General features: G+C 43.3%; 1 long non-coding RNA gene across 1 annotated transcript; it reads right to left on the bottom strand.

Moving 5' to 3' along the window:
• Positions 1–1405: 1405 nt before the first annotated feature.
• LOC135313110 (uncharacterized) lies at positions 1406–21739 on the bottom strand. The gene is made up of 3 exons (XR_010372704.1): positions 21660–21739; positions 5306–5466; positions 1406–2659 (listed from the first exon to the last, which is right to left on the bottom strand). It is a non-coding gene; the product is annotated as an uncharacterized LOC135313110 (long non-coding RNA).
• Between the last annotated feature and the right edge of the window lie 81 nt (positions 21740–21820).

Raw genomic sequence — 21820 nt, 5'->3', positions numbered from 1 at the left:
CATGAACACAAGAAAATTTAATATTGGATGGGTCACTAATCCTTAAATGTGCTCATAACTTTTCAGGCTGACTCAGTGTCGATATAAAAATACATGGATCTGCCAGACAGAAACCCTCCCACCTCACTCAAGATTCAAAAAAAGAAGACAAGAATGGAAAGGATGGGAAGACATGTAGGCTCTGAAGGACATTATTGGGCTGTGTTACACCCAGGTGGTGTGCATGTGGTGCCAGGTGCAATATTATCGCTCAGAGAATGAAAAATTAAGACTATTGGGTTTTTCATTGTTTAGCAAGAGTACAGTCAATCAAGTTAACTGCAAACGACTGAGTTACTGTGGTCTGAGAAGCTGACTCATCATCTGAAGGATTTTAACTAACCATCTGCATGCTTCTCTGACTCATTGCAACTGAGGAATAAAACCTATATATTTAGCTTTGCTTCATACGTTTTGCTTTACTGTGGCACCAAGTTAGGAGTGTATACACAAGTCAGGTTAAGATAATTCAGCTTTCCATCTGCAGGTTGATCATCTGTTCAACCATTAATACTTTCAGACATTCAGCACAGCCTACCAGGAAAAGTTTATAAAATATTTTGGTCTTTAAGCATTTTGTTTTCATTTTGTGCTCTGAAAACCCCTCTTAAAATCAGAGATAACCCCTAAGTCTCAGACTCCTAGCTGGACCTCCAAGGAAAGCTGTTCAATTTGCAGAGAGAGGTTTGAGCTTCTACACTGTTTCCCATGGAATATTTTGCTGGCAAGGTTTTGACTGCTATTTGTAAAGCCTCACAAGCTTAATTAGTTTGAGTCAAGCCTATATTTCTTTGGTTCAGGGAGTGTTCTTGAATAAGAAGTAGAATCCTAGTGAACTGCAGAATTAGATAGCACAGCTCCCTCTAGAAATAAATTAAAATTCCATAACTGCAGTAGGGTTATATGATATATTTTCCAAATGGCCAGATTTGGGTTTTACTTTAAAGTTTTCCTGGTAGAAAATACCTTGGATACATAGAAGCTTACTACAAATTTAGATTTTCAGACTCCACATTAATAAACATTCAAGGGTTAGACTCTATTTTTGTTTCCAGAAGAGTTATTTTAACTGCATTCTTCCTAAAAATATGGTCAGCATTAAAATCAAAGCCAAGACACTGAGAAATATTTTCTTTCCAGGTAAAAGAACATTTTCCTCCCAAAACAAACATTCACTCAGGCACAAAGAAAAGAAATTGTTGGCTCCTCAGACAAAATGTGCAACCTTAGGCTATCGTGCCTTTTTGTTCCATTATGTCTGCAGCAAAGCTTAAATTGACCAGTGACAAAAACACACTTTTTATTTTGTTTATGATCAAGCCAAAGTATTTGTCTACATAAATGGATAAAAAAATACTTGCCTAATGCAGTTGAAGATGTATTTGGTAGTTCTGGATTGCTCGAATATGATTGATTTTCCTGTTTTATCCTTATCTTCCTCAATGAAACAGTAATGTGGACATATATCAGCATAATTCATGTCTCGCCATTCTCAAGGCTCTAAAGAGTTCTATAATGTTTCCCTTGAAGTCAACATATACTTTACCAGATACGCCATTTGATGTTTTTATGTACAGCTTAGGGATTCCTTTGCCCAGTAAATCCCTCGATGCCAGCACCTATTTGATAGACCTGTGTCACTTTGGCTGGTGTCTAATTTCATTACTGAGACCAAAACCAAAGAATGAGAACCAAACTTTACAGTGCAGGAAAAATATGAAACAGGAAAATCAGATTAAGAAGCACCTAAGTAACAAATAATGAAATGACATATTGTCAACTGAACAATCTATCTTTTGACTTTTTAAAATATATAGCCGTTGATTGGGGATTTTTTGCCTTGTATCAAGGAAAAGCCTAGCTTTTGGAAGTATTCAGGAAAAACAGTGATATGGAGCACAGCAAATGTATGTTTGGTGGGCAGAAAGGACTCACAGCCAGAGGGGACCATGGTAGAATATAAGATCACCGCTATCTGCAAACCAGCAGAGGACAGTCACAGTCCTGTAGCTCCCATTCTGCAAGGGATCTGGTGAACAGTTTGAAATAATGGTCTACCTTGAAAATACAGGGCATCTAACTATCAGGTTAGCATTCAGTCTCCACTTGAACCACTGGCTTCCTTCAGGGGTTTACCGGAAGGAGAGCTAAATGGCAGCATCTAAGCACACGGGAGCCCACTGTTAGGGAGCTTAGAGCAGAAGCAGCCCATCTCATCCATGGATGGGTGGAGAGAAGGCCCATGTCTTAGCTGCTGTCCAAGGCCCCTTTATGTCTCACACTATTTTATGTAAAAACTATGTAAAACATATTCTGCAAGTGACACGATGAACGAGCACAAATGTTTCATGATAATTCATTCAGAGCAATACTTCCCTTAATTTGAACATGCTCAGCTTGCCGATCACAACCAGAGGCAGCATTTGCAAAGGTCCTCTTTTCTTCAGTGGCGACAGGGGAGAAGGCAATTTTGAAACTTCTGTGCTGAAGGCAAAGCTCAGGATGAGGAATAGGTTGAGGGCCACACGCTGACATCAAAAATGGCCACCAGGTATATCACAAAGTCTGCTTTTACTTTGCATATTGGTCATTTTAGGATTTCTGGGTTTTGTGCTTTCTTCTGAAAGATAGAAGCTATCTTTAGAGATGATATGGTAAAAGATTTCCTTGAGCACAGGCTGTCACAGAAGGTCACTCAGGAGAAAGACCAAGTATTATGGGACTTAATATAAGATCTGAAGGAAATGTCAAAACTGCATTACTTTTTGGAGGGCCTCTCTTGCCTGAGGGAGCCCAATGGACCAGCTGTTTGTGCTTTTGCTCCCTGCCACTTCTTTTGCCAACACCTTCCTCCCAAGGACAGTGTCTTTCTGGACTCAGTACACACTTGAGTGGCTTCAGCCGTATATAGTCTATCCTGAGCTGCGGATGACTGCTCCAGCATGTCAGGCAGGACCTTGAACCAGCCACAGCTTCTCCTAGGTGACTTAGCTTCCACACATTGTTTGGGGCACCCAGCTGGAACAGTCCTTGGGAATCCTTGTCCATATTGCAGTTTCCTGGTAGAGTCCCTGCTTAATATTGGAAGGAAGACATTAATATTCTGTCCTTTACTTTTTGGAGCTGTCACTTCTAGTGTGGTGCCTGCAGGGGCTAATTCTCAGCATAAAATATCAGGAGGCTACACGGTACCCTTGAAATTTCCTCTTAGTGGCAGAAGGTACCCTTCTGGGGGGAGGCAGAGACAGAAGACTGCCAGGACCAGCAGGCTGCCAGCTAACACAGCTTTTCAAGATCCTCCAGAAGAAAAGCTTCCTACCCATGGAAGTCCAATATCTCAGCATAATCTCTTTTGCCAGACGTTAACTGATCAGCCCAGCCAGAGCAGTACCGAGATATTTTGGCATTTGGCCTCACTCATACCCTCCTCACACTCTTTCCAGTGACTGCTACAGTCTCTCTGTCCCTCTGAACAACAGCAGCAACAGCCAGGAACTCACAGGCAATGACTGCCCTTGTCCCACAGGCACTAGATGGTGCCCTCCCCATGCTGCCTGCAGCTCGGGGCCCAGCTCACTTTAGATTAAAAGGTTCCTGCTACACGGCATCAATTTCCTCCTGGTGGAACAGGACCTGGTGTCTAGAAAAGGGAATACAGTGGTAAGACCTGTTGTGAAGAAGAGGAAAAAGATGGTCTGGTGGACACATATGCTGACGCTGTCCCTCCAGAAGATGAGACCCATACATAGGCAATATTTTTTTCTGGACTTTAGAAATTGTTCAGTTAAATGGTTATTATAACCTTCCCCGTTTTATTGTCCCTCTCCAATATACTGCCTTTGCCTGGCATTCACTACTTCCCCTTACATGTGCCATGGGTGGCTGATGGGCAGCGTGTGCTCGCAGGCACATCCAGGGACTTAGAGATGTTATGTGACTCCTGACAAACAAAACCAAATGTACAGGTTTGCTTCCTGGTTAGACAATCAGGATCATTACCCACTCCCAGACACCCACCTTCCTCTACTATATTACCTTACATGCAATTACTAGCTTTTATAATGTTATAATATTGCAAAGATCCGTATGTGCAAGAGCATATGAAACCCCTGTCTTTTGTTGTAACAATTTTCTGTAATTTTTAGGAATGACAAGTAACTGTAAATCTGGTTAAGGGCGCCTTTTGCAACCTGTCTCTAAATGGTCCACGGGAACAAAAAGATGAATATTCAGTTTACAAAGATGAAGACACTTTCAGGACTGAAGGCTATACTTATTGGAACTGCTATACCTAGATGGAGATGAGGTGCTTTTAAAAAGCTTGGTAGAGAAATTAAGTTTAGCTGCCTGTGTTTTCCTAAACCAGTAATCTGGTAGACTTTAACCTACTTTTAGCGAGAATTGAGACTACCAGCAATTTATACAAGGTTTACACATGGCAAAGATCAGAAACCAGCTAAATTATGTTATTGGGAGCCAAGCTAAAATCTATTTAATGAGCTTGAAGAACAGCCTGTACTTGTTCAGAGAAACATGCTCTTCTGTCTCCTTGAAGGGTTTTCAATAGCCTTGGCAAACTGATCCCTACCCCTGCTCCAGACTAGTCTGGATCATTTGAAATGAGCACATTTCTTCCCAGTTTAGACTGCCATGCGCCAGGGCAGAGAACCAGAAGCCTGATGGTGGGACTTCTTGGGCAAAGTGAGCTGTGGGCTGCCCTGGCAACTGCAATGGCACTGCTATTTCATCTGTTGTGTGATGTTTGTGGTGATTAAGATAGCAGCAGGTCAATACCTTTGGGGGATCTTTCTTGGGGATGGACCTCATTGCCCATCTCCAACTGCCACTCTTCCAAATGAAAATAAAAGCATGAGGCCTTGTGAACAGGCATGCTTTGCCTTTCAAGTGCAAAATGGGACTCACTGTCCTCCCTCCGTTAATCTTACTCTTTTCTTCACTTGCTTCTTTTTAATGGAACCCATTGTTCTCCTTTCCTGCTTACTTTTTCTCTGCCTTTAACCTTTTGCCTTGTTAATTGACTATTCCTTCTTTGTCTCTCTTTCCTTCCCTCCTTGCCTTCTCTTTGACAGAAGGTGACATGCTGCTCATGCTGGGAGCATCTACCAGGTGACTGCAAACACAAGCTCTGGCTTGTAGACTGCTGGAGGAAATGACAGATGCCCTTTCCAAAGTGACTGCCACACAAGTGCCAAAAAACAGGGAGATGAAAATCAAGTCATTTTCAGGCAGAAGAGTATCATCTTACCAGGACCTGAACAGTTAACAGGAGCTTGTATGCAGCAGAAGTATGAGGCTTTCTGCTCAGGCTGTTCCTCTGGTCTGCCAGCTCTTCTGCAGCAGCCTTTCCAGACATCACATTCCCCCTTGACAGACTGAAGATTTTGCTTCAAGATATCCGAATTTGACCTGCACCGGGTTGCACAAATAGGACACTGCATAAAGAAGTACTAATATCTTGCTATTTTCATAAATAGATTTCTGAAATGCTTTACCAAGACCAGCAACCTCCTCCCTGTTCTGCAGACTGAGAGACTGGCACACAGCACAGTGCAGTGACCAGCTCCGTGTCACACAACAAAGCAGTGACAGAGCCCATACCTCGTGTGTCTCCAGCCAGGGCTCCACCTGCTTCCCAATAATTATTACAATGATATTTGGTTTGTAAATTGTCTTCTACAGAGGAACTTTTCAAATACTGCGCGATCTAACTAGACATCAATTAACAGTCTAAATGGTACCCTTTCACAGAGTCATGTGGCAGCTACATGGCACTTCTTCCTGAAGGGCCAAACCAAACAATTTTCCTTCTGACTGTTACTCTTTTGTTGTTTTAATAACATCACCGCTTTTTAACTACGAAAGGTCAAAATCAGGACCTGAAATCCGTTTGCTGGATATGAATTTCCCTGCACACCCCATCAGTAAGGGATGTTCTGACACACCTGACTAGAATTGATCTGGTTTCAAATGGCTGCCTGGGGAGTCTGAAGAGCTCTAAGGCTGACTAGAATTTACACAGAAGTTTTTAAAGCTGCTAAAACTGCCAATGCATTAGAGATGCTTTCGGCTTCAAAGCTTACATGTATTTTTGGTCCGGTAAGTGGTATAAAGTTATTTATTTTGCCTACAAGATATTTATATTAATATGGGATGATTTTAAGTGCCACATTTTATTTACAAGTGAAAGTTGTGGAATAACAAATAGTTAACAGGAATGCAAGACCAGTTCTGAGAGCCCTGCCCCTTTTAATAAAGTTTGCTATGGTAGCTATTTTATGCCTTGTAACTATAAAGGAGAATATGAATAAGAGTGAATGAATGTTTCATATACTTCAACCCTGGAAAGCACCATTTTGCTCATCTAGTTTGACTTCCTTTGTTCGAAAACAAAACAAAAATAGCAACAAAACCCCCAGGCCATAAAATTCCATCACAATGTTGCTGAATCAAACCCATAACTTTGAAATACTAGAGCCAAGATGAAAAATAAATTCTGCCAAGTCTGCATTTTACAATAGCTAAGATGTGGAGAAAAATTTTTTCTTGATAGAAATTGTCTTTAAAAGGTTTGTAGTACCAGCGCCCTACAGCTTCTTCCTACACACTCAGCCTTGTCTTTGGCCCATCACGCAGGAAAAAGCGCTGAGCCGTACCATCTTCTGCTGCCTCAGACCTTCTCTCTAACAGGAATATCTGAAGATCCTTTCAGGCAGCTCTGTGCTTGTCTGAGCAGTACAAGAAACTGCACGAAAAGGCCAAATCTCCTTCAGGTTCATAAAAGTTTTGCATATACCAATATCAGCTACATCAGACTAGTGAAGATACATTATAGATATAGTCTGCTATGGAGAAAAGGTGGGCTTGTGTATGATGGCTGTGCCTCTGAAGTGGTTAGGCAAGTTACACCTTCCAGAGCCAACTGGTCCCTCAGCCCCATGCCCCCCAGGAGTCTGCAGCTCGCTCAGCTGTGTCAATTGAAGGGAGAAGGCTCTCTAAGCCAGGTCTTGGCTGAAACAAAATCCTAACACTTTTACCCTAGGAGAGAGAGCACTACCATTTTTTTCTTTTGTTGTAAAGCCAATTTAGAAGACTTTTCCTCTCCATGTCCCTCCTTTCTGGACTCCAGAAATTATTCCCTTCACTGTTTCCCAATGTTACACTGAGGCAACTGTTTAGCATGTCATGCTCTAAACCGTGTCAGTAAAATGATCCAGATTAAAAATGGATCCAAATTAAAAAGATTCCACAAACAGACATTTTTTAAAGCCTGGTATATGTTATGGTCTGGAATACATTGCATCCACAGAAAAACTTGTATCAGCACACATTAAAAGGGTGCTGGTGAACTCCAGAACAGAGGTGGGAAGGAGAGGGCAGGCTATGGAAACATCAGCAGCCTCTTGGGATGCAGAAATAACACCCACGCGATGCAAGCCCTGTCCTTGGGCTCCATGTGGTCCTCTGAAAGAGGCAATCCTGTCCCAAGGAGCTCCTGTTTCTTCCTACTTTCAGATACTTGGTCCCTCTCCACCGTGCCAAGCACTCGCGGAGCTGTACTGGGAGCTTGGCCAGGCAACTGCTCCAGGTCAGAACAACTCCTAAACCAGAACGCCTGCTAAAGAAAGTACAAAATGGCTATAACCTGGATTTGAGAGTGTGTGTGTTTTGTTAAGCCAAATCATTCCAGAGATTTAAAGAGCAGTCAGGCAAACGGCTCAGCTGGCAGTGACCTCCAGAAAGGCAAGGGGCAGAGAGACTGGAATGAACAGCGAGGACAATTACTACACCTCAAGCACAGTCACATCAAACATTTAATGAATAATCTGACTTCCTTTCCACCTCTGTTTTCTTTTCCTGTTACTTCCTTGTCAAGCTGACAAGAAACAGAAAGTGTATTTAAAGACTAAAGTCCAGGCAGAATCAAGTCAGTCATATCCTTTTACTTAATTACTACTGACATCCAATTGATCAAACTCAGATGTCTGAATCTGGGCCCAAGACTAGTTACATTGAACAACATATTGAACAGAGAAGCTCAGTTGCTCATAAAAGGCAGTTTCCTGCAAAATGCAATTACACAACACACTCCTTTCTGAGAACGTCTCTTTAAATACTCTTCAGAAACACATATTGTACTTCCATAACAAAAGGGAATGTCGTTACTTTAAAGAGGTGTGTCAAAATTATTGGTCTCAATAATAACACACAGGGCAAACAGACATGAATGACATGAAAAGTTCTCAAACACTCATCCTGTGCAATGTATCAAATCCCTTGTGCCTTTCAGAGTGTCACAGAACAAAAGCCAAGAGTGTCTACTCTGAAATGACACAGTATCTCATTCACTTAGCAAAATGTAAATATCTCCATTATTAAAAATATGAAACGGTGTGTCATGGGCATGCTACAAGTAGAGTACAGAACACTGGAAGCCCCAAGAGGGCAAGGAATTCTTGAAGCGGGAAGTGTCTGGACAAAGCAGCAGGAGAACAAGACCCCATGCTGCAGTAAGGGACAAAAAACCCAACAGCACCTCTAAACTCAAGCCTGGTGACAGTATACTGTCACCAGAGTGCACGAGCAAGATATACCAGCACCAGATATAAGTGCACACTTAAGTCCTCACAGTTCTCCTCCACAGCATGGTCAATTCATCCTCTGCCCATGTGACATACATAGTACAGGTCACAGATCTTTCTGTAGGAATAGAACAGTCGCAAGCTGTTTCAGGAGTCTTAAAAGGACTTAATATGGTAGCTGAAGCATGTCCTTCTGTCCTTCCCTCTGATTTAATAGGGCCTTTCACAGTTCAGTTTTAGTTACCTCGTTCAGTGAACAGATGGAACATCAATGTACTTTCATTGAAATTACTTGGCAAACAGAAGGTTGTCCATTGCACTTTTTTTTTACCACGTCCTATACATCAAATGTTATTTTCACCTCTGAACTATTAACATGCTTTTTCATTTCAGATGCCAGTGTCCCACCTATAAAAATGGCCAGGAAGGACAAATGAATAGTGACAGGTATACATTTAGACCTTTTATTCTGTCAAATTCGTTCCAGCAACAGCTGACTTCCAGAATCGATACTGACTGACAGCCAGTCATTCTAAATATCAGCATTCTCATGAATCAAATCTTACTCCATATCACACTACATCTACACAGCACAAGAAAAGCAAAACCCTGAGAGCTTCAATTAGGCACATCTATGATTGATGTGGCTGAGTTCACTGTACGCACACATGTACTTGCTGAATAATTTGTCCCTAGCACGCTTTCCAGTTTCCAGGGGAATGCAGAAGCTTTAACCAATCCATCTACACGTTTGCAAGACTGGTAATACAAGCCTTTTTACATGAAAAGAGGTGCTTCCCCATCCTCAGCTAATGAGTTATCAACAAATTTCGAGCAAAGCAAAGACATTTCATGCCTGTGAATACTTTGTGCTAATCTCTAGCGATGATAACAAGATTCTGACCTTGAATCGGTGTTACCAATCACCAGCCAGTGGCAGCAGACCCATTTCTTCTGTGATTTGCACAAAAAGACATGTTTTTGTATGAGTTGGATGCCTGGGAATACCTGCTGTTCTTGCACCAAGTGCAACCAGGATGCATCACTGGTGGCACTGGGATGCAATTTCCTCTTCCAAATCACTCAGGGTTTTCCTCTAGTGCCCTAGAAACCTAAATTTGCTAGATACCTGTCTGTGTGACTCCTCCAAAGCCCGTAGGAGTGCCCAGATGCAACATAATTGGCAACGCTCAGCATCTATGCCTGAACCCCAGCTGGATCTCACTTTCAGGTTAAATTTGGGCATTGCCAGGCTGTGTGTGGAATTCCTAAAGCCAACGACCTGCTGCAGAAAGGGCAGAATGAGGTATTTAACACAAGCACATGACATGCTGAGCCTGGGACAAGCCTAACCCAGTTGACCGCAGGATGATCTGAAATCCTGCCTCTCCTCTGGGCCTGCAAGCAGTGCTTCAAGCATCTCCCCATGGCCCTAACCTGGTTAGAAGTGCAAGGCTGAAAACACCTTCGGGATTTTGGATACCGAGTTGTTCTAGTGGCTGTTAATCATAGTTTCCTGAAAACCAAGGAGGTCAGGTCTCAGGGGCAGGTTTGTCTAACCGTCATTGCTAGATAACCCAATCTCCCAGGCAGGAGTGTGAGCCTCTAATTGTGGACTCCAGAGTCCATTCAGGTGAGTTTCCCAAGCTTTAGACATCCAGGTCCTTTTCTGGCTCTAGTAATTATTATTTTTTGTTGATGCAGCAACGAAAGGACCATTAAGCCTAATCTTGAACAAAGCCTGTTGTAAGCAAGGCCAGAATATATCTGCTAACAATTTTATCATGATTACTTTTTTACATAGTTGTGGAGCAAGAACAGGTGGTTCCTTAACAACCCTCCTGAGCATCTTTAAGTTTCTCATTTGTACTGAATATTTTAAAAAGGGAAAAAAAAAAAAAAAGGGCTAACTGAAAAATGGGCAAAAGCAGTCACTGACTTCTCTGGAAGTTATTCTGATTCCTTAGTGAATAAGAAGGTTTAAGTAAAAATGCTAGATTATTAACAATTTTTACCAAGCAATTAAAGTAAGCCATGAGCTAATATTTAGCCATCCTTGGTATTCAGTCAAAAAAAAAGTAGCAGTAGCTTCCATTTAAGGTTTGGTGTCAATTCTCTAGGTTAGATACTGCATTCTTTCTTGATAGTGTAGGCAGTACCAGTAAAATCAGTTCTTGTTATTCCATCTAAAAAGACCGTCACTGCACTAAGCCTAATTACTTGCATTCCCAGCTACCCAGGATATGTCAGAAGGACACTGAATATGTTGAATAAGCAATTCATTCAGTGCTTGCACGGAAAATGAGTGGTTTTTTAAAGGCGTGTGATTGACTACCTGGTTTTTGCAGCTCTCCAGCCATTCAAGAGGAAAACAGTGCTGTTATCTATTTTAAGCACTGTGTCATTTCAGACAATTGCAAACTCTGTTAGCAAGCTGCAGTGCGGGCATATTCAGAGGTTTCACACAATTACTAGAGGCCACAGAGCTTTGATAATTATTTTCACTTTTCACCTGCTCAACCAGAGTAGTTGAAAGAGATTAATTTCATGCTCTAACTGAATTCCCAAAGGAACCAGAAGCCTCTGATGGCACACACTGCAGCTCAAACACAGCAGCTCGTTCATACACTCTAGAGGGCTTTGGGGAATCAGAACAGCACTGCCACATAAATATGTGATTTACACCTGCAAATCAACTGGTAGCATTAACACACTTGGAGATAAATCCTGTAGTGGGATACCACAGCAGACCTTTCATTTGTTCGTTTTTACTGTTTTAACAGGCAGCTTAATGAAAAGAAAACCTTTGTACTCACTCAGGCAGCATATTCCAGAGTGAAATATTTTCCACGCTGTATAATTACATTGTGGAACTTGTCGCTCCAGAACACTGAGGTAGCCAGAAGTGCAAGTGAGTTCAAAAAGGAGTTTGTGGAGGCCAAGTTCACAGGCTCAACATGACAGTCTAAATGCAATTGCCTTCTCAGGATGTTCCCTAAAGTTCTGGACCTGGGAAGAATGATATGGGGAAGGATCATTGTCAGTATATTCTGATTTTATGCATCTTCCTTAAGTGTTTGCTACTGCCTGTTGTGGGACACAGGGCTACTCAGGGCAGAAGTCTGACTTAATCTAACATAGCTGTTCTTATGTTCCCCTCTGCTTACCAGCACTAACTATAATTACTGGGCAACATGGATGTTATACAGTTTTGCTCAAGGTATCCCTGCATCTGGTACCCTTCCTGTCGCTGACAGCATGTCTGTATGTGGGAGTCTTCAATAAAAGTGATATCAAGTGTATTTACACAAGTTAACTGCAGCCAATAGGCCTGACCAGACCCAAGCTAAGTGACCTCCTCCTCTGTCCTTCCTCCGACTTCTGGCTGTCATCTCCCCCACAGGGCCTATGCCAGAGTTATATTTCATACAGGGTAATGTTATCTCTACTTCCAAGATAAGTATTGTTTGTATTTTTCTAGAAGAATAAAAATAAGTGAGTTTGTGAATCTTTCTAGTAAAGCACTGCTCAAAATACATTCCAAAGGCAAGACAAGAAAGTCTTATTCCGCTTTTTTTTTTTGTATGAACTATATCAGGCTTAAGCACTCGGTTTTTAAGTTAAACATTTTTAAGAAGAGATCACTTGGAAATATGAAAGAGGATATCTTCCCCTGACTTTCCCTATAGTGTACTGAAGCAAGAAATGCAAAAAGGGAAACACAAAGAGCAGCTGTCTAGAGGGTAGGCAGCCTTTCTCGGCTTGTAAACTAGATTCATATCCAATCCCTTGCACTGCGACTAACGAGCTGTTGTAGTAAGCTGGGTCTTAAAATGCACCAAATTCCTAGCAGTTCCCCAGTTGATTTGTGAGGCTTGTAGGGCACATCTTGAGCGTCAGACAAATTGTACTCATTTTTTATTTAAAAGATATTTGCAGCTCCATTCTGTATCGGCACTTTAACCCCTTTTAGGCTAGGGTTCCAGTGTTATTTTTATGGCATTGGTTGACCCCTGCCAAATGATCCACATTCATACATCAGAGAAAGAGGACATATTCCTCTTGGCTTACAAACATTGGAGAAACGGAAACGTATTTAGGAAAATCTTTAAGACACATTTTGTCATATAATATATCCCACAAACCTTAGAGGATAACAATGTTATTATGTTCTCTAGCCCTGACAGGACCACTACACATAGGTGTTTCAGTTTATTCCACTTGCAAGAGCCTCCTTTCATATCAGGGAGGAAATTTCATTAAATCACAGCCTTCATGTGCCAACCGTAAGTATCAGAGGGCTTCTATTTTCCTTGATGTGCATTGTAAGTATAATACTAAATCCTTACAAATACCAAGAGATTCAGGGTCTCTTCCTGGAAGGTCCTAAATGTCTTCATTCCTTTGCAGGTCAAACAAGCCCCTACTGTCTATCAAATGCAATGCTGAAGCATTGCTTTCTGTTACTGTCATTCTTTTTAAAAATGCAGTTGTACAGGACTTCAGATATATAGTCAGCTCTGCTCAGTTACTTATTGGCAATTTATCTGGATTACAGGCTAACCTCGCCGCAGGTGGAGACACATCATATGGCTCTGTGCAGAACCGGCTCAGTGCTAGCTTATTACCCCAGGGACAACACTGCATCAGTGCACCTGTATTGCTCCACACCAGTCTGGAAGCAACACTTTTGGGTGGGAGCAGCCCAGCTAGTAAACACTACTGCTCTGCCAGATTGCAATTGGTCCCCTGAAGAACCATGTTCAGAACTCCCAAGAACTAAAATATTGAAAAGCAATAGAGATACCACTGCATAAAAGATGACAGATCTAGGGCAGCTCCAAGCAAACTGGCCAGTGGCCTTGGGGCAGAAAGGAAGAGCTGGGACAAGGGAAAAAGAAAAGTGGCATAAGCAACAGCAGCTCTGACTGCTATGCCTCCCATGATGGAAGGAAGGACGCTGCAAACATGACGATAGGGACAAGCTCTTCCGCACTCCTGAAGGGTTTATTAGCTTGGGTACAGGGTCAGATGGTACCAGCTTGGGTTCAACATGAGAGCAACACACTTCTGAAACAAAAGCCTCCAGATAATGTGACACGTAGTCACCAGAGTGTCTGTGTGATGTACACTTTTGAGTTCAAGACTTCACCCCAAACTTCAGTTGCTTTAAAGACTGCTGCACCAGGCTCTGTCACACAGACTAGATGCTTTCAGAAACCCAGGCTTAGGGCCTCAGCCTTGTCCTTACTATGTCCTGGTGTCGGGGCGAAAAGGGCTTCCTACGAAGTACGTGGGATTTAGGTTTTGGTGGGGCACCTACCTCTGCAAATGCTGAATCTGACCAGCACTGGGCTTCAGATTCCACTCTGAAGGTCAAGGTTGTCAGTGCCATAAAGTTGGCACTGACATCCCCTACACGCCTAAAGTTTTTTTAGCTCTGGCTCCCACTACAAAAAGCAAATACATTGTGTTGTGCTGGCCGTGCAAGTATGTTTGCATCAGTTTAGGGCTAGCTATTAACAGTAGCTCCAGCTGATGGTGGTGGGGTAGGTAGGCCAGTTTCAGCCCTGGTTGTAGCCTAACACCTTTCCAGGTGGCAGTAACTGCTCAGGTGAAAAACTCAGAAAAGGTTTTTTTTTTCCTCCTGCTTCCCCAGAAAAGCTGACTTCTGGGGTTTGGTGGTCACAGTGCAGAAGCTCTTCTGGCGAAAACTTTCTACTCTTAGAGGCTAAAGTCTGCCTAAGGTGCTCTTTAAGTTTGGATCTGATCAATTCCTTATTAATAACTAAGAGCTTTTTCAGTCCTGCTAGCAGTAGAGATTTTCCCCATTTTTAAATTAAAAAGTTACTTTCTTGATCTGTTTTGGTAGCCCTGCCTTTAGGAGCTGGCATCAGACAGGCCAGTTTTATTTAAGCATAGTGCATACATAATGTGAGGGACCAGTGGGAATGGCTCTCCTTTCTGTACTAGGTTGCTGAGCAGGGAGTCCAGTGAGTTTCACTGACGCATGGTAACTTGCCAAAGCAGCAAGCTTTGAAGACATACTGTAAATGGACAGCTGTGCCTGCCTGGCTTCTCAGTGGGTGCAAACTGTAAACAAAGACAAAAATTAAGAGAAGAGTTGTCATATAGGAGATATGGACTGCTTGATAAGAGCCTTTGGCAAATGAAAAACATCTGTACACACTCAAGGAAGAGGGAAGGCAGGTCCCTTTGGGTAGCTCTGAGGCTACACAGCAGTGACTTCAAAAGACCTAGAGCCCATAGCAGACAACCATTTATTACTGAGCTGTCATTGCAGCGCAGGTATAAGGAGGACTAGTGCAATCTCTGTATCAGAAGCAAGGAGCAGAGCAGTCTGGAAACTTCTGCAAGGTTTTCCTATCCTGACTGAAATGCTGAATTTATCAAAACTGAGTGTTTCATGGAAGGATGGCCAGTTGAAGAAATCAAAATACACACTTTGATTGATAAATACAATTTGTCTGATAATTAGCTTTGTGAAAAATTAAAAACCCCAAAATAGAATACAATTATAAATCTCCACATGACGTTTCAAATTTACTTCTGCTGAAGGAGAACCTTTCTGCATGCAGTTTTCTACGGGAGTGCAGGTCAGCGGTGGGCAATGATTTTGCACCTGCATAAAGCATTAGTGAAACTGGTACAGTAACAAAATACAAAGTTTGGGTATCTGTATTTCAAAAACACACACGAGAAAATTGGAGAAGCTGTTAAAAAAACCAGAAGGTCATTTGGGAGCATCAGAAAATGGCTTTTAGTGAGAAATGAAGGCTCTTATTCTGAGTCTGTTAAAACGAGCAAGAGGTGACTTGCTTACAGTTCCAATACTGCCACAGGAAAAAGCCACACTCGAAAGGCCCTGCAGTTTAAGGTAGAAAAGTATAACAGGAACCAATGGCTTGAAACTGAAGCCAGACAAAATCCAATTAGACATAACAGCAAAAAAAAAAAAAATAGGGACAACAGGATAATATTTAAAGAAATAGTAGTGGAAATGATGGATTCACAGTCTTTTGTTGTCCTCAGATCAATAACGCATGCTTCTCTGCAACACATGCTCTAGCCGAGCAAAAGTCCTTCCGATCAATACAAGGGTAATGAATGCAGTTTAGTGGCCTGCAACACACGGGAGGTCAGGCCAGATGATCTAATGGTCCCTCTGGCTTTATAATCCAGGGACAATCATGTAAGATCAGACTGTACAAGGCAGAGTAATGAAACAAGTCAGGAGTGCGTATGGCAGTCTTTGCCAGGACTACTGTGCTACAAAATTAAGTACGGGACTTACTTTCTTCTTTCGTGCCTGTCCATCTGCTGATTTTGTTCCTCCATCGGAGGATATTTTGTGGATAGATTGCACCACCGACAGCAAACATTCTTTCAGAATTCTCTGGGTAGCACAACACTAGGGTCACATTGGGACTTCTGTTATAACATTTATGATTGTAACTTCCAGGTAAAAGCCTGCTTTTCAAATTCGTGTTTTCCATTTTCAGTCTCAAGAGAAATTTGTAAATGATTGAGGGAGGCTGGTTGTCCTGGTTTGGGGCTGAAATCAGGAGAAAACCATTTGTGTGTAAGAAGATACTTGGTGTTTTATTTCACTGCCAATTCAAAAAGCCAAACTTTCAGGTGGCAGGTCCGTGGAGGAAGCTAGCGCTGCTGAACCGTGCTGCACAACGAAACAGTCACAAATGATCACTAGAGAGCAGTTTTGAATATTTACAGCACGGAGCACACCCTTCTTTGAGTTAAACTACTGATGGTTTTATGGAGCAACAAATCTCTTTTCTGTGAATTTGAGGCAGAAATGGTTGTGTATCAGTATTTTCTTCATATTCCACAGAAGAAACAAAGAACTCTGGAATTTAACTTGAACCAATGGAGAATGCAGCTGTGTGGGAGATGTGTGGTCTCACACCTGAATAGCATCTGATGCTCTGAGGTCCTGATTGTTCTTGGGATCAGTCTAAACAAGCTAAGCAGAGGTACTTAAGCACTTTCCACTACAGGTAACCTGGCAAGATAGAGAGTCTGCACACTGCATCTCTATGATATAGAAACCAGCTGAAAGATATCCATAGCCCCTTCTCTTAGATTGAGGGGGCTGTGCAGGGTAAAGAGACTGCATGGGGTGCAGACAGACAGGGCTTCAACCAACTATCACGGTGGCCTGGTGTTACCACGTAATACATCAGTAATTGTTTTAATAATTTTAAAACTGTTTTGCATTAAATGCATTGATCCTTTGTTCACTTCTTTTTACTGAAAAGTTATTTACCTGAAGCCCTAGTAGAGAAGATTTATAGTATGGGACATTAAGCAAACTATATCCCACTCAGAGAAATGAAATTATAACCTTACATGGAGCTGACCATCAATTTCAGTATGCAAAGAGCATTTTAATTCCAGTATGCAGTAATCACTGGGGGTGTAATGCTACCTTTGTGAAGGATGCAGCAAAAGCAGCAGCTGGAAGTGATTTTCAGGTGCAAGGCTGATTAAAGAGACATGTGATTTATGAGCTACCTGCTTCCTTATGTGACCTTTGGCAGGTTACTTGAGCTCAGACCCATAAAAGGGCTGAGGCATGGCCATGCTAGTTGCTCAGCTCCCAGATGGGATTTCCTGAACCAGCTGGAGTACCTACCAATGCCATCCACTAGGCAAACAGCTGGCAGGCTCCTGTGAATCTCTAACCCTGAGCAAGGCTGCACCTGAATTGGGCAACGGGAAACACTGGGGATCTGAAGCTCTTCTACCAACTTGTAGCCTCAGGTTAAATGCCATCATCGCCTTCCTTGATTTGGATCCAGGGAGACCACCTACTCTTTTTACAGATAAGACAGAGCCAGGGGACAAAGTAATGATAAGGGATAGAGCAGTTAAGCAGAGCACTCAAAAAATGGGGGACTCATTCATGCCTTCCTCTACTGGAATGATTTCAAACATGCATATCTTATCTACCTGAGCCATGCAGCTGTGGTCTACTTGTGGCACCTCTGCCTCTCCTGTCAGAGCTGGGGCTCTGTATCACCATGAATGCAAGCTTCAAAAGCACATGACCCCGCAGCACGGTGAGGGAAGGGCCTTTGCTGCATCCAGGTCCCACTCCCAGCCCTGCTTCTGTATTTCAGCCACGGCTACTGATGCCAAATGTCCATAGGATCACTTCTAATGCTACCTCTTCTGCCTGTTCTTGAATGTCAAATGATCATGGCTACTGCCCTTGCAGTGCTGAACATGCTCAGCCCAAGGCAGCCTGAGGTCACCAAAGGGTGGGGACTGCCAAGCTGCCCCAGGGTGGAGATGACACTCAAGCCAGCCACAGCCGATCGATCGTCAACAGGTGCCCCGGTACCTTCCCTGGTGGCTTAGTAACTGGGTGACTCAGTCTGGCTATTCACGGCAATAAAACCTCATGATGTAATCTGTCTCTTCCTCACTTTGCTTCTTGAGCTGAACTTTCAAACATCAGCCACAACAGAGAAATATAATTTTCCAGCACAACTGAGCTCATAAGAAAAGGCAGCTGGGAAGAGGAGAGAGGAACTACTAGGTCATATTTTTTGCATTACAAGAAGCCATAGAGGTTTAAAGGTACTGATGTCTTCGTACTCTCTATCACAGAATAGGCTGGTTGGATACACTGACATGACTTGTTAGTATCTGTCTCCTCTGCCAAAGGTATCTGCTTTCTACCACAAAGAATTGGCACCTTCACCTCTACCTTGCACGAAGGTTCCAAGTCTGGAAACACATGGAAGGAAATTAATGGGAATTTTAAATTCTTAATAATATTCACATTAAATAGAAAAATATACCTATTAGCCCATGTATCATTCATACAAAATCATAAATAATCAGACAGGTGGTGTTTGTCCTGTAACAAAGTCATATAGCAAGAAACATTCAAGAACAGGCACTTGTACTTAAATTTAGTATTCTGTTAACTCTTTCCTGCCAGTTGTGGTAGATCACCTGTGCATATAGAGGGAGATATAAAATTGCCTTGGAGCATATTACAGTATATGTGTGTATGGCTGCAATAATTAACCTTATCTGATAATCAGCCAGCTTCTTTCAGCTGCTACACGCAGGAAAGGAAATGCAGCGTCATAGTTCTGTTCTGACTAATTCAGAACACATTAACCAGTTAAGGTTTGCATTTCAACATCAGAGATTTGGATGTTTGTTTCCTGGAACAAAGAATTAGCTTATGAAATGAATTACAATACTGTGTGTTGATTTTAAGAAAAAGATTAGCGCCAATTAACAAATATGGTGTATTTTAAGATCCTCACATTGTCTAACAGTTTAAGATTAACATGTTAATACTGAAAATTCTCATTTCCATATTTCGGAAGAGTAATTACCGTAATCCAAATCACTGCCAATAACTCCCATGAAAGGGACTTCTCCAGCCTAAATACACATGCCTTCCTCAGACTAAAACGGCACCCAGTGTCCCTTCATACCCACCGCTGCTCCCACCACCGCCCAGCTGGTGCTGCCTCTCACTTCTCCCACCTTAGTCTATACACGTGACTCACAGACCTCATTTTACCCAGCGCCAAAGTGGGCTATGGCACCCCCTTAAACACAGGCATGCCCCCCTCTCTCCCTCTGACTCTTTTTTTGCTGCTGCCCGTCCATGTGCTGGGCTCCACAACCCCTCCTGGGGCTGAATTTCACCTAGCGAACAGGCTGGACATCCAGCCCGTCAGAGATCTGGCTCACCTGTCTCATCTTCAACAGACTGTGGGCTTTCCCAGGCAGAGCTATTACGTAATTTCAGCCCACTTCCCCAAAGCAGCCAGCAGTTCAGCTGCCAAGAATGCTGCACATGTAAAACGTCAGCAAAATTAAACAAAGATGTCAAACTTTATTCCAACTAGTTCTCCCTTGATGAGAGAGCTTTAGTTGTAATGTGATTTATATTCCGAGGCATCCTTAACCTAAAGTAAGAAGACACGAGCCCTGAGCGTCGATCAAAGGCTGCAGGACTGCTCCAGCAGCAAAGTGACAGTATTACAAGTTGGTAACGTCTCAGCTAGAGGTGCCGCATTGCCTACACAGCCTGCAGTTGCTGTTGACAGGTACCTGAACTTAGGCCTCCTGGGTCTCATGCCACCCCACAGATATTCTGCTTAATTGCTTATAAATGACCAGATTTCTAAGGCCGGAAGAGATCAGTGCAATGATCAAATGACCTTCTACACACACCTGACGCAGTATTTCAGCAAGCGACTCAAATATTAAGGTCCTGACCACTATTGAGCTTTTCACCAGAAAGTCTCTGGACTAGAGCTGCAAATGCAGTTACGACCTATTAAACTTTCACAACATGAAATGCCTTATCATAGATGTTACTAATTGGCAACGGATACACAATTGCCTGTGATAGATCTAAGACAAAGGTCTGAGAATGCAAGGGGCCAGATGGCAATTTCAAATCACTGGCGGTGCAGCACACAAGCAGGTTCTCAACTGCTAAGCAACTTCTTTACCTTGGCCTAGAGTTCATGCCTGAACATGTCACTCTGCAACGCAAGATTGTTTAGATTTTCCATGACTCTGCATCTTTTATGATTCTCACAAGTCTGTTTTCAGAGTTCCTGTGAGTAAGAGCAGTAGTAATAGCTGACTCCTTAGAAATGTCTCTTTCCATATATAACTGCTATAGATCCAAATACATACTGAGAGACACCCTTTGCAATTATGGAACTAATCTTCCTCTCGACAATAGAAAGACCAAGGCTTAAAAGCGTAAAGGGTTTTTTTGTGGTTTCTTTTTTTTTTTTTTTAATTAAAAAGATGTTTGTCGGGAGTTTATATTCATTCTCTTCTACAAACTGCGGTATACCAGAACTTGCTGGAAAGAAAATATTAGAGTAGGCTAAGAGCAAATAAATTAAACTTAATGCAAGAGACATAACATTTATCTGTTATCTACATCCCTATTGAAAAAAACTGAGTTCTTCTGTTCCTCAAAAATTAACAAATATTTTTACAAACCATCAGAAGTGTGTACTGCAGTTTTTTCTTCTGTGACAACTCAACACTAACTCATGAGCAATTTGAGGAGGAAACCCTCCTACGACAAAACAAGACAGGACAATGCAGCAGCAGGTCTGTCATTAGCATAATAAAAAAATTATCTCAAGTACAAACTCAATTTAAAAAGCAAAATTAACTATGCTGCATGGAGGAAATTTCTCCAGAACGGGTCTCAAGCTTAGAGCAATTGCTTTTGAGCCTGAAGTAGCTCTGCAGAGCAGAAAGCTATCATTTTGACGATTTTTCTATCATTTTTTTGGTAACATTGTCTCCGTAGTCAAAATAGGGCAAACTAACAACTCATCACAGCACAGCTCCACGGGCTCCCTGGATTTGAACTTTGGACAAAGCTCTCGCCCCGTGCTTCCCTTACTTTTTTTATGCTGTGAGGTACCAAGGAAGGGAAACCCACTGAGCAGACTGACTCGGGGCTCCTGAAAACTTTCTTGTGCCCAGGCTGCTTCCCAAAGCCTCTGCTCCCTTAATCTTCCCGGCAGCAGATGCGTTTCAGGGGGTGACCGTGAAGCATTACACCCTGTTCAGGACGCCCAGGGCTGCTCTGCAGACTGCCTGCACGGCCTCCCCCCACACCCCGAGGGGAGCTGCCGGCAGCATAGGCCCCGTACCGAGCACCCCAGCGCCCAGCCCGCCCCCGCCCAACCCGACGGCGTTTTCTGCCGCAGCCGGTGGCCGAGCGAAGCGACAGGGGCTGCTCCCGCCTCACGCTGCCGCGGCCCTTACTCCCCCCTCAGAGATTTAAGAGCCGATCCAGAAAGCGCCGGGAACGCCTGGGTCCCCGTCCCGCCGCGCCGCCGCTATCCCCTCAGGAATCAGCCCCTTAGCGACAGACCCGCCCCTGCAGCGGCCCGGGGGGAGCCCGGGACCGACCCCCGCCCCCCCCCCGCCCCGGCGGAGGACCACCCCCAGCCCCACCTGCCGTCTGCTCGGCCCCGGGCGACCCTTTCCCGCCTCCCAACGGCCCGCCGCGCGCTGGCGGCCCGGCGGCGGGAGCGGGAGAAGGGGGGCGGGGGGGAGAGGAGGGGGAGGGCCGGCGGCGACCGCGCGAAGAAAAGGAGCGAAGCGGCCCCGCGCGG

Source organism: Phalacrocorax carbo, chromosome 1, assembly GCF_963921805.1.
Source record: "Phalacrocorax carbo chromosome 1, bPhaCar2.1, whole genome shotgun sequence".
In the NCBI taxonomy this organism is placed as follows: domain Eukaryota; kingdom Metazoa; phylum Chordata; class Aves; order Suliformes; family Phalacrocoracidae; genus Phalacrocorax; species Phalacrocorax carbo.
Note: the sequence above shows the minus strand (reverse complement) of the source record. Positions and strands in the feature narration are given on the sequence as shown.